The sequence below is a fragment of the Cebus imitator genome, unplaced genomic scaffold, assembly GCF_001604975.1.
Source record: "Cebus imitator isolate Cc_AM_T3 unplaced genomic scaffold, Cebus_imitator-1.0 Scaffold2, whole genome shotgun sequence".
Classification (NCBI taxonomy): domain Eukaryota; kingdom Metazoa; phylum Chordata; class Mammalia; order Primates; family Cebidae; genus Cebus; species Cebus imitator.
Window position 1 is genome coordinate 11821923 of NW_016107317.1, and position 13073 is coordinate 11834995.

Genomic DNA, 13073 nt, shown 5'->3' on the forward strand with positions numbered 1-13073 from the left:
AAAAAAAAAAAAAAAAAGAAAAGAAAAGGAAAGAAAAATCTCTGGACAGTGTTTGAGAGGGAAGAAAAAAGAAAAAAAGAAAATATCTGGGAAACACTATACTTGCTACTGAACGTACTTTTTTGAATAAAGAGAATTGTTTTCAGTAAAAGAGACAATACAGTACTCTGAGGATAGGAGGAAAAAAAACAATGGGAGAAGAAAGAAGATGAGAAGAGATTGTTTTCTTTTACTGAAGTTTCTCACCTAAGCTTGTGAAACTCACTAAAAGTAGAAACTTCAAAAGTGTTTTCATTACATGATCAATTTTTACAATACTCATATAACAAATTTTTGTGTAGTACTTTTTATGTGCTAGGAAACGTCCTATGTGTTTTATAGGCATCCAGTCATTTAATCCATGTAACAACCCTAGAGATTGTTATACCCTTCTTCAGGTATGAAGCAACTTGAGCAGCGTGTCCAAAATCACACAGGGAGTAAATAGCGGAGCCAGGATTGAAACCTGAACAGCTTGCTTTAGAATCTGTGCTCATAGCCACTTCATAAACCACCTCCAGAGACTCCCAATCCATTTTTTTTTTCAGATCACTTTTTTCCCCACGGATTCTAAATTCAAAGTCTCATCAACTTCCTGCCATAGTTCTTTTACCAGATGTTCTCATTTTTACGTACTAAGACTTTGCTCAAAGTTACTTTGTAGTTAGAGAATTATTGTAGTTGGTTTTTCAACAAGTTTCAATTAGTCATTTAGAATTCTTCACAGATTTTAAGAGTTTACATTTTTCTTGCTTGATAAATGTTGCAGAGAAACATTGTTGGCCTTATATTTAAAGGTAGCTGTTGCTAGAAGGGAACTGAATTGCTAACTTAGGTTCTAACTATGAGTCTATTACTAGTACATTCCATTCTTTCCTCTAATCCATTTTATTTTCTACCACTTGCGCATTTTTTTCAACTGAGTAATATATGCCTCAAAAATAGCCAAGATAATAGGCCTGTGTAAGAATCACACTCTTATCCCTGAAGAATTATCATCCATACAATAATCTGTGAAATAAAATATGCTTAATATATAGCCAGGTTATTTGTATTTGCAACAGGGATCACAGAACCATTGTTTTCTCATTCATTCGTCATTAACTACAACTTTTGGCCGCCAGGATATTCTTTCTCTGCCCATCCTATAAATGTTGTTGCTTTTCTAGCTTCAGGTCTTGGGCCTCTTTTCTTCTCATCTTTCCCTATAGAACTCATTCAGTCCTATAACTTTACTATCTAGTCCAGGCAGGGACAGGTGCATGGGCATTCAAACAGTGTATTCACACAGTCCTACAGTCTTATAGGCCTAATGCTTGGGATTTAAATGTTCTGTGGTTAATGCCCATCAATGATAGACTGAATAAACAAAATGTGGTACATATACACCACGGAATACTATGCAGCCACAAAAAGGAATAACATCAAGTCCTTTGCAAGGACATGGATGGAGTTGGAAGCCATTATCTTCAGCAACCTAACACAGGAACGGAAAACCAAACACCACATGTTCTCATAAGTGGGAGCTAAACAATGAGAACACATCAACACAGGAAGGGGAACAGCACACACTGCAGCCCGTGGGAGGGTGGGGTGCAGGGGGAGAGCATCAGGATAAATAGCTAATGCATGTGGGGCTTAATACCTAGGTGATGGGTTGATAGGTGCACCATGGCACATGTTTACCTATGTAACAAACCTGCACATCATACACATGTATCCTGGAACTTAATTTTTTAAAAAAGGTTCTGTGGTTGCCATCCTGAAATTCCTTTTTTTTTTCCTTCTTCCCCTTTTATTTTAGGTTCTGGGGGTACATGTGCAGTTTTGTTATGGGTAAATTGTGTGTTGCTGAGGTTTGGTGAATGAATGATCCTGTCACCTAGGGTAGTGAGCGTAGTACCCCATAGGTAGCCTTCCAGCCTACCTCTCTCCCACTCTCCCAGCAGTCTCCAGTGTCTGTTTCCATCTTTGTATCCATATGTATTCAATGTTTAGCTCTCACATATAAGTAGGAACCTACAGTATTTGGTTTTCTGTCCCTGCATTAATCTGCTTAGGATAATGGCCTCCAGCTGCATCCATGCTGCTGGAAAGGACAAGATTTGGTTCTTTCCTATGGCTGCATGGTATTTCTGAGTTCTCTGAAAAATCTCCAAACTGCTTTTTACAGTGGCTGAACTAATTTACATTCCCACCAGCAGTGTATAAGTATTGCCTTTTCTTCACAACCTCGACAATATCTGTTGTTTTCGACTTTTTAGTAATGGGCATTCTGACTGGTATGAGATGGTATCTCATTGTGATTTTGATTTGCATTTCTCTAATGATTAGTGATAATGAGCATTTTTTTTCATATATTTGTTGTCCATGTGTATATCTGCTTTTGAGAAGTGTTCATTAGCTTTGCGCAGTGGCAGTATCGTAGCCAATGAGTTTATCCAAGTCATGATTATTGCTAATTGAAAACTTTTACCAATACCCCACCGTGAGGACTTGGAATGTAGTTGCCACTGGCAATTTTTGACAGTCTCTATGGAGACTGGAAAAAAAAAAGAGAGAGAGAGAGAAGTGTTCATTGATGTCCTTTTCACATGTTTTAATGGGATTGTTTCTTTTTTGTTTATTGAATTAAGTTCCTTACAGATTCTAGTTATTAGACCTTTGTCTGATACATTCTCCTATTCTGTAAATTGTCTATATACTCTGTTGATAGTTTCTTTTGCCATGCCAAAGCTCTTTCCTAGGTCCCACTTGACTTGTCAATTTTTGTATTTGTTGCCATTGCTTTCTGGGACTTAGTCATAAATACTTTGTCAAGACAATATCCAGAATGGTACTTTCTAGGTTTTCTTCCAGGGTTTATATTGCTTTAGGTCTTACATTTAAGTCTTGATTCTATCTTGAGTTAACTTTTGTATGTGGTGAAAGAAAGAGGTCCAATTTCAACTTTCTGCATATGACTAGGCTGTTATCCCAGAACCATTTATTGAATAGGGAGCCCTTTCCTCATTGCTGTTGTTCACTTTGTCGAAGATCAGGTGTTTGCAGGTACGTGGCTTCATTTTTGGGTTCTCTATTGTATTCCATTGGTCTATGTGTCTGTTTTTATACAGTACCCTGGTATTTTGGTTACTGTAGCCTTTGGTTTGAAGTTGGGTACTGTAATGTTCCTTGTTCTTTGCTATATCTTCGTTATTTTATTTTACTTTGTTTTATTTTTTTTGAGACAGAGTCTTGCTCTGTCACTGAGGCTGGAGTGTAGTGGCCTGATCTCAGCTCATTGCAACCTCTGCCTCCTAGGTTCAAGTGATTCTCCTGCCTCGGCCTCTCAAGTAGCTGAGACTACAGGTGCACATCATAATGCCCAGCACATTTTTGTATTTTTAGTAGAGACAGTATTTCACCATGTTGGCCAGGCTGGTCTCAAACTCCTGGCCTCAAGCAATCCACCTGCCTTGGCCTACCAAAGTGCTGGGATTACAGGTGTGAGCCACCACACCCAGCCCAGTTTTGTTATTTTTGCTTAGGATTGCTTTGGTGAGTCAGGCTCTTTTTGGTTTCATATGAATTTTAGAATGCCTTTTTCTAATTCTGTGAAAAATAACTGGTAGATCGACAGGAATAGGATTTAATGTATAAATTGCTTTGGGCAGTATGGCCATTTTAACAATATTGATTATTTTGATCCATGCTTTTCCTTTATTTTGTGTCATCTCTGATTTCTTGCTGCAGTGTTTTATAATTCTCATTGCAGAAATCTTTTACCTCCTTGGTAAGCTGTATTCCTTGGTATTGTATACTTTTTGTGATTACTATAAATGGGATTCCTTTCTCTATTTTTTTGTTGTTGTCCGTCCTTCCTTCCCTCCCTCCCTCCCTCCTTCCTTTCTTCCTTCCTTTCTCTCTCTCTCTCTCTCTTTCTATTTAAGATGGGGTCTCATTGTGTCACCCAGGCTGGAGTGCAGTGGCACAATCACAGCTCACTGCATGCAGCCTTGACCTCCCAGGCTCAAGCCTTCCTCCTGTCTCAGCCTCCCAAGTAGCCTTCCTCCTGTCACATGCCACCATGCTTTGGTAATATTTTATTTTTTTAAAAGACACGGTCTGCCTGTGTTGCCGAGGCTGGTTTTGAACTTCTGGGCTCAAGAGATTCTCCTGCCTCAGCCTCCCAAAGTGCTGGGATTACAGGCTTGAGTCATATGACCAGCCAGGATTGTGTTCTTGATTTGGCTCTCAGGTTGGGTGTTATTAGTATATAGTAATGCTGCTGGGTTTTGTACATTGATTTTGTATACTGAAACTTTCCTAAAGTCATTTATCATCAGTTCTGGGATCCTTCTGGCAGAGACTATGGGGTTTTCTAGGTAAAGAATCACATCATCTACAAAGAAAAAAAGAGTAGTTTCACTCTCTCTCTTCCTAATTAGATGCCTTTTATCTTTTATTTATTTCTCTGGCCTAATTGCTCTAGCTAGGACTTTCAGTACTATGTTGAATAGGGGCAGTAAGAGTGGGCATCTTTGTCTTATTCTAGTTTTCAACAGGAATGTATCCAGCATTTTGGCTGTTTGGTATGATGTTGGCTCTGAGTTTGTCATATAAGGCTCTTATTATTTTGAGATATGTTCCTTTGATATGTAATTCGTTGAAATGTTGAATTTTATCGAATGCCTTTTCTGCATCTATTGAGATGATCATGTGGTTTTTGTTTTTAATTCTGTTTGTGTGGTTAATCTCATTTATTGATTTGTGTTTGTTGAACCAACCTTGCATCCCAGGAATAAAGCCAACTTGATCATGGTAAATTAACTTTTTTTTTTTTTTTTTTTTGAGATGGAGTCTTGCTCTGTCACCAGACTGGAATGCAGTGGTACGATCTCGCTCACTACAGCATTTGCCTCCTGGGTTCCAGCAATTCTCCTGCCTCAGCCTCCCGAGTAGCTAGGACTACAGGCGCTCAGCACCATGCCCAGCTAATTTTTGTATTTTTAGTAAAGACGGAATTTCACCATGTTGGCCAGGATGGTCTCTATCTCTTGACCTTGTGATCTGCCTGCCTCAGCCTCCCAAAGTGCTGGGATTATTAGGAGTGAGCAGTGCGCCCACCTGGTAAATTAACTTTTTAATGTGTTACTGGATTTAAGCATGACTGGTTTTTAAGACCTGCTTGTCAGAGAATTCACTCTCATGGTGCTTCTTAGCAGGAGCCTCTGTGTCTTCCTGCAAAGGCCTCTCCACAGGCTGCTTGAGTGTCCTCATGACATGGTGCAATGCAACAGAGTAGATGAGTTAGAAGACAGAATGTCCTTTATGACCCTGCCTTAGAAGTCACAAGTTGTCTTTTCTGCTATTGGTTACATGTGTCAGTCTGCTGTATACACGGTAAGAGGTGCTGACGCAAGAGCTTGAATACCAGAGGCGTGGACCACTGGGAGCATCTTGGAGTATGGCTGCCACACATTTCCATTATCTTGTTCTGACTCATACTGCCATCATTCTTCATTCAGTTGATTATTCATTCAACAAATATTGCCTGGGTGGTAATCCCAACACTTTGGGAGCCAAGGTGGGTGGACTGTCTGAGGTAAGGGATTCAAGACCAGCCTGGGAAACATGGTGGACCCTGTCTCTACTAAAAATACAAAAATTAGCAGGTCATGGTAATGCGAGCCCGTAATCCCAGCTATTTAGGAGGCTGAGGTAGGAGAATCATTTAAACTGGGGAGGTAGAGGTTGCAGTGATCATGCCACTGTACTCCAGCCTGGGTGACAGAGTGAGACTCTGCCTCCAAAAAACAAACAACAACAAAAAACTATCACATTTTTACTGAGAACTATATGCTGGATGTTGGGGATTCAATAGTAAAAATGAAAACAGACTACTTTCTGGCCCTCATGACCTTCCATTCTAGTGAATAGAGACAAATAAATATATCAGGAGATGATGGGTACTAGTGAGGAAAATGAAGCAGGGCCTGAGTGACAGAGAATGATGACTGAGGAAGGACCTTGTGTGGGGTGGTCAGGGAAAGCCGCTGATAAGGTAACCTTTCAGCAGAGATCTGAAAGAAGTAAGAGAACAAGAAATGTAAGTACCTGGGGAACAGGGTTTTAAGAAGAGAGAAATACGAAGGCCAGAGCCTTAAGGACACTCATGCTTAGTGTCTTCAAGAAGAGCAGGAAGGCCAAGGTGACTGTGGTATAGTGTAATTTATAGTAAACAGATGTATTAACTAATATTTCTGGAGGTTGCTAAGTCCAAGATCAAGGGGCTCACATCTGGAGAGGGCCTTCTTGCTGCCATCCCATAGTGGAAGGTGAAGGGCAAAAGAGGGTAAAGCTTGAGCTGGTATTAAACTCATCCTTTTATAATAAACTCACTCTCAAGATAATGGCATTAATCCATTAGTGAGGTGGTACCCATGACTCAGACACCTCTCATGAAGGTCCTGACACTACTGCATTGTAGACCAAGATTTCAACACATCGCTTTGGAGGACAAATTCAAACCATAGCACATACTGGTGGAGGAGGAGAGTGGTAGGAGATGGGGTCACGGTTGGTGAGAGAGAGGGAGTGCTACAAATCACTTTGGGCCACGTGGAGCAACAGAAGGACTTGTGCTTTTACTCTAAATCATATGGAAATAATATTGAAGTAGATGTGTGGTATGTTAAAGGATCTTTCTGACTGCTTTATGGAAAATGGAGTGTAGAATAGCAAATGTAGTCACAGGGAGACCAGTTGGGAAACTAGTTGTATAATATAGTGAAGAGATTTGCTGGGCACGCCTGTAATCCCAGCACTTTGGGAGGCCAAGGCAGGTGGATCACCTGAGGTCAGGAGTTCGAGACCAGCCTGGCCAACATGGTGAAACCCTGTCTCTACTAAAAATACAAAAATTAGCCAAGTGTGGTGGCGCTTGCCTGTAATCCCAGCTACCCTGGAGGCTAAGGCAGGAGAATTGCTTGAACCCGGGAGGCAGAGGTTGCAGTGAGCCAAGACAGTGCCATTGTATTCCAGCCTGGGCAACAGAGCAAGATTCCATCTCAAAATATATAGTGAAGAGATGATTGCAGTGAAATGGGTGGTAAGGGTGGATGTGGATTATGTGTTTTGAGGTAGCTCTGAAGAGTTTATGATGTAGTGAATTTGGTATGAGGAAAAAAAAGAAAGTCAAGGATGACTCTAAGGTTTTAACTTGAGTTATTAGGAGAATGGAGTTGCTGTGTCTGAGATGTGAAAGACTAGAGAAAAGCAAGGGAGTGGGGGAGTAGGTGTTTTGTTTTGGACCCATAAGTTTGAATCTACATGGAGATGTCCAGTAGGTATGAATCTGGAATTTGGAGGTGAGGTTTGCACTAGAAAAGGACTTTTTGAACTTACTGTACCTTCCTGGTGAAAGCAAACTCCTTCTCAAATTCTCTATTTGTTGGGAAGGAGAAATTACATTTATCAGCTTAAGAGCTGCGTATCAAATACCAAGGGGCTTTACTGGGCTGATTTGCTCCAGTAAAGAGATAACTCAGATTGAAGCTGATTTTTGTTTCTATTTTGGTTCATTGTCACTCTCCAGGACCCATCTTTCTTATGCACAGAACAATGAGCAAATGAAATGGGAAAGTGGTCTTTGATGTGAGCATTAATCTCTTTGACTGTATGATAACCTGGGTTCTGAGGGGAAAGGGTTCTAATGTTGGGAAGGCAGAATCTTGAGATCATATATATTTTTTGAAGGTGGCGGGGAATTAAGCCAGATTACCTATAGCCCTGCTCAAAAATGAACTAATACAGATAATTTTTTTCATTAGCAAATTTTCTAAGTGTTCTTGTTCTGTGAGGGAAGTCTGGCAAACAAATCCACTTGAAGATTTTAGAAAAAAGTTAATAAAGTGGCCTTTCCCATGGCAGTCACCTGAGTCTTGATGTGTACCTTCTTGCTATGATACAAGGATCATTGCAAAATATAGGATTAGAGCTACCCACATTGCTGGATTAGATTAGAACCACAGCATGAGGGCAACTGGGTTAAAAAAAAAAAAGAGAGAGAGAGACTTGGTTCTTTGAGCTTATGAGTAGAAGCTACAGTTTTGCTGCTAGCTTGTCCTCAATTGTCATACAGGATGGAAAACATCAAAGTCCCACAAAATATCCACATGCTCAGTTTAATATTATGGAATCTGAGTCATTGCTGGGGTTGGGGTTGGGAAATGAGGAGAGGTAAAGAGGGGGTTTATAATACAATCTCAAAGTTATTTTGATTTTAATTCCATTTTTAAAATATATGATACTTTAAAAATCAAGGTATCAGGGAAAATATGACATGAGAATCTCACTTACAAAGAGATTCGAAATAACCCATGCAATAATTAGAGCAGTGGTTTCAACAGGTGGGCAAACCACATCATGGCCGGATTCCCCAACACTTTACTGACTTGCCATATAGTATTTTCACTAGTATTTAATTTATATATCTCCTTTTCTAGAGTGTTGCTAAATATTTTTGATACTTAACAAAGGAGCATATTTTCATGACCATATTTAACTCAGAATTACCTAAGCCCTCTTGGAACCTTTTATCTCATTTACTGAGATTGTATGGCCTGCACATCTGAAAATATTTACTATCTGACCCTTTCCAGAAAAAGTTTGCCAACGCCTGGGTTATACTGTACCTTCCCTTGGCTTAATTTTTAGAAACTATACATTGGAGATGGAACTGTTTCATCTTGTGAACAATCTGCATAAATGAATACTTACAAAGAATCTATGTGTTAATTTTCACTCATTATTTTCAGCAATTACACATTTTTTCCCTATAGTTTATCATGGAAGAAGTCACAAAAGACTTCATAGACTTAGCAGACAACTCAAAGTGAGAGCTATTTTGGACAAGAATTAAATGTCATTTTTGGTTGAATCAGGAAAGTGAACAAAATCATGCTTAAGAATGGAGATGTGAGTCAACATTTACTTTTTCTTCCCAAACAAAGTGTCCGTGGGGCCCCTCAATATCTGGGAGCAAATGGGCCAAATACTTAGGTGTCTCTGCTTCCTTGATGGCCTTGGGCACCCCTCAAATTTGTTCTCACCCACCTGGGCAACGTGCATTCAGGAGCATCTTGTCACCTTTCCTTGACTCACTTCCTGTCATAGACTTCTGTCAATGATGCCGATTTGCCTCCCTCCATATGCTGTATTGGGCCAGCCCTCCTTCCATGTGTTCCATTCTCTGTATCTTCCACAAACTTGTTCTCCTCCATGTCTTAGCTGGAACCTGCTGCTGCAGTTCTGGGCTGCGGATTTTTACGAGTTTTGAGACTCTTCATAATGGACACATCCAACTCTTTGCCTTGGGGGCAGTAACTCCATGCAGACATCTCTGATTTGGTTTCATTGACACCTCTGCTTGTGAATACACAAGAGTGTGGGATCAAAATTGCAGGTGATGCCCTCATTGCTGACCAGCATGAAAAGCCCCAGCAGTCCTAGTGGAGGCAGTTATGCAGAGCAAGGATGGTTGGCTGTGGTGGGCATCCAGCTGTGCAAGTGCAGGCTGAGGCCCCTGGCCTGCAGCTGCTACTCAACTGCCCAGTCCCTGAGCACCACCTTCCTTGGCAAAGTTGATGCCCTTGTTGGCCCGGGTCCCCATCTCACACCACTATGTGGGTCAGTATCTGCAAGACAGGAGACTGGGGGTAGGCTGAGAGCACCTTGCTGAGAGCAGACTTAGCTGCAAACAGGAAGTTTTTTGTTTTTTTTTTTAAGATTGTGGTAAAAAAGAAAAAACAAATTTACTATCTTAACCATTTCTGAATGGTTCAGTAACGTCACATATGTTCACATTATTGTACAATAGATCTCTGGAACCTTTTCATCTTGCAAAACTGAAACTGTGTACTCATTGAACAATTCCCCATTCCCTCCTGCCCCAACTACCATTCTGCTTTCTGTTTCTATGAGTCTTGCCTACTTTAGATATCTCATGTAAGTGGAATCATACATATTTGTCTTTTTGTGATGGGCTTATTTCACTTGGCATAATGTCCCCAAGGTCCAGAAGCTATCTTTTAGAAATTTCTGTTTTCTCAGTAGAATGGAAAATAAAGTCATTAGCAGGAGTGAGCACATGGAATAAGGTTTAAGCAGAAAGACATGGAATATCTATCTAGGACAGCTGAAAAGCAAATGGACCGGGGAAATAGCAAAGGATTGCACGAAAATGTAAAGTGAAACCTGTCAATGTAGTCATGCATTTTTTTTCCAGGTACACTCTGCATATGTCAAGTACATAGACAGTTGTATATAAATAATGTTGAGTTTGGCCAGGAGAGTTCAACAGAGGGAAAGAGTGGGAGGAAATTGAGGGCATAAGTATGGGAATGCTTTTGCTAATGTATTATGGGATCCAAAAGTAAAACAGAATATAAGTGAAAAAGACCAGTAAATTGTATATTCTGGGGGTGTGGAACTATTGGAATTGCTGGAGTTATTTCCTACCTGGATTACTGCTGAAACCTCCTTAGTAGATTTCTTTCCTTTTCCAATACATTCTCCCTGTAGGAATGATCCTCCTGACAGGAAACTGATGGAATCACTTCTTTTAAACTCCCCCAAGGGCTTCCATTGCACAATAGATAGTGGCCAAACCTTCTTGTGACTTAAGCCCCTGTCTATATCCCAAGCTTTATTCTCTTCTTCAGCATCTTCAGTACGCGAGATATTAGTGTGAAGTCATGGTACTTTAAAACATATACCTAGCTAGGTAGATATAGAAATAGATGTACATATGTTTGTACATTGTATGTTTATATATATGTTGTGTGTATCTTTGCATTTCCTACTTTAATCCAATGAGAAGGTGTAATGGAAATAGAATCCTTGTAGCTATGACCACATTTAGCACCCAGATCTTGGTTTCTAAATACCAAGATCTGGGTGCTTGTCGCTAAAAGGAACAGGGTTCCTGGGAGAAATAGCTGCTTCTAGGACTGGGCAGAAAATGCACAAGAGGAGCCTGCAACATTTCCACAGGTCAGAAAGTAAGGAAGAGCTTTAAAAATGATGAAGATGGGAGGCCGGGGCAGGAGGATCACTTGAGGCCAGGAATTTTACACCAGCCTGGACAACATAGCAAGACTCCCCCCAAGCTCTACAAAAAATAAATAAATTAGCTAGGTGTGGTGGCATATACCTATAGTCCTAGCTACTTGGGAGGCTGAGGCAGGAGGATCTCTTGAGCCCAGGAGTTTGAGGCTGCAGTAAGCTATGATTTTATCACTGCACTTTAGCCTCAGTGACAGAGCAAGACCTTGTCTCAAAGAAAAAAAAAATAAATAAAAAATAAAAATAATGAAGACATATGAAAAGGGCACAGGAGGTAGCCTGAAGGGGCTCCCGCTGACCAAATCTGGGAAAATTTGAGCATCCAAAGAAATAAAAGTAATAGACTATAACCTATTGAATATAATAGAAATCCATGAGTCCACACAGATATAAATGAATGAATGAACGAATGATGAATAGGGAAAAGGGGAAAAGTCTTTATTGCATTAGAATGCAAGTAATAAATATCACTACTTGGCAACTGTCATGATAATAATGGTTTCAGACACAAAGCACCAATGGATGCCAAAACAAGTAGGTGAGAATTTATTGAGGAATGGGACATTTACGTAGTGTCAAAGATTTTCCCCCACAAAATACTTCATTACAAAGGTAAAAATAGTAACTTTATAGTGGAAGAATCTGACAAACAACAAATCTGATATTAGTCAAAGTAACATCACATACCATCTGATATGTCATACTGAGAGGAATACAGCATAACTTCTATCAAATTCCTATTATAAAGGTAACCTGAATCTAATCATGAGGAAACATCAGAGAAACCCAAACTGAGGGGCATTCTACAAAATAATTAGCCTACTATTTTAAAAAAAAGTCTAGGTTGCAGAAGACAAGGAAAGACTGAGGAATTATTCCACATTGAAGTAGGTTAAAGAAATATGACAATTAAATGAACCCATGATTCTGGATTGGATCTCGGGAGAAAAGGAGAAAAAGACTTCCTATCAGGACATTATTAAGATAATTGTAGAAATTAAATGAGATATCTTAGATGAAAGGGTTATATCAGTATTAATTTCCTAGTTTAGATGGCTATACTGTGGATTCGCAGGTGAACATGGGAACAATTAGGGAACCTTGTATATTCTTGCATCTCCTCTGTCATTTGGAATGTACCTTAAAATGTACCTTAAAACAAAAAAACAAACCCAAAAGAAAAGTCTCCAGTGGCTTACTGCTGCCTCTAGCTCGATAAGGACACTTCCTCACTTGGCCCTGCTGGCTCCTGCCTTTATCTCTTTTCACTCTTGTCTTGCTCTTACCTCTCCAGCCACTGTTGTCTCCTTTTGCTTCTATGAACATGCCAAATGGGTTTCCATCTCACAGCTTTGGCTTTGTGTCTGAATCAATTATTATCACCACAGTTGCCAAGTAGTGATATTTATTACTTGCATTCTAATGCAGTAAAGACTTTTCTCTTTTCCCTATTCATCATTCATTCATTCATTTATATCTGTGTGGACTCATGGATTTCTATGATATCCATACTTATTTCCACAAAAGATTCCTCCTGGTCTTCACAAGCTCCCATTCCTTCTCGTCCAGCTGTTGGCTCAAATGGGTCACCTTAGGCTTTTTCATTTTTTTCCACTGCATTGTGAGACTTACTTGTTTGCCTGTCTGTTGCCTATCTTTCTTGAGTAAATCTAAGCAAGCTCACTGAGGGCAAAGACTTTGTCTCTTCAACCCAGCATCCCCAACAGCTAGAATAGTGCCTGATGCAGGCCGGGCGCGGTGGCTCAAGCCTGTAATCCCAGCACTTTGGGAGGCCGAGGCGGGTGGATCACGAGGTCAAGAGATAGAGACCATCCTGGTCAACATGGTGAAACCCTGTCTCTACTAAAAATACAAAAAATTAGCTGGGCATGGTGGCGCGTGCCTGTAATCCCAGTTACTCAGGA

The 13073-nt window shown here is 40.2% G+C and overlaps 1 non-coding gene across 1 annotated transcript; it reads left to right on the forward strand.

Moving 5' to 3' along the window:
- The first annotated feature begins 2441 nt into the window (after nt 1–2441).
- On the forward strand, nt 2442–2581 carry LOC119471538. Its single transcript, XR_005200610.1, has one exon. It is a non-coding gene; the product is annotated as a U4 spliceosomal RNA (small nuclear RNA).
- The last annotated feature ends 10492 nt before the right edge of the window (nt 2582–13073 follow it).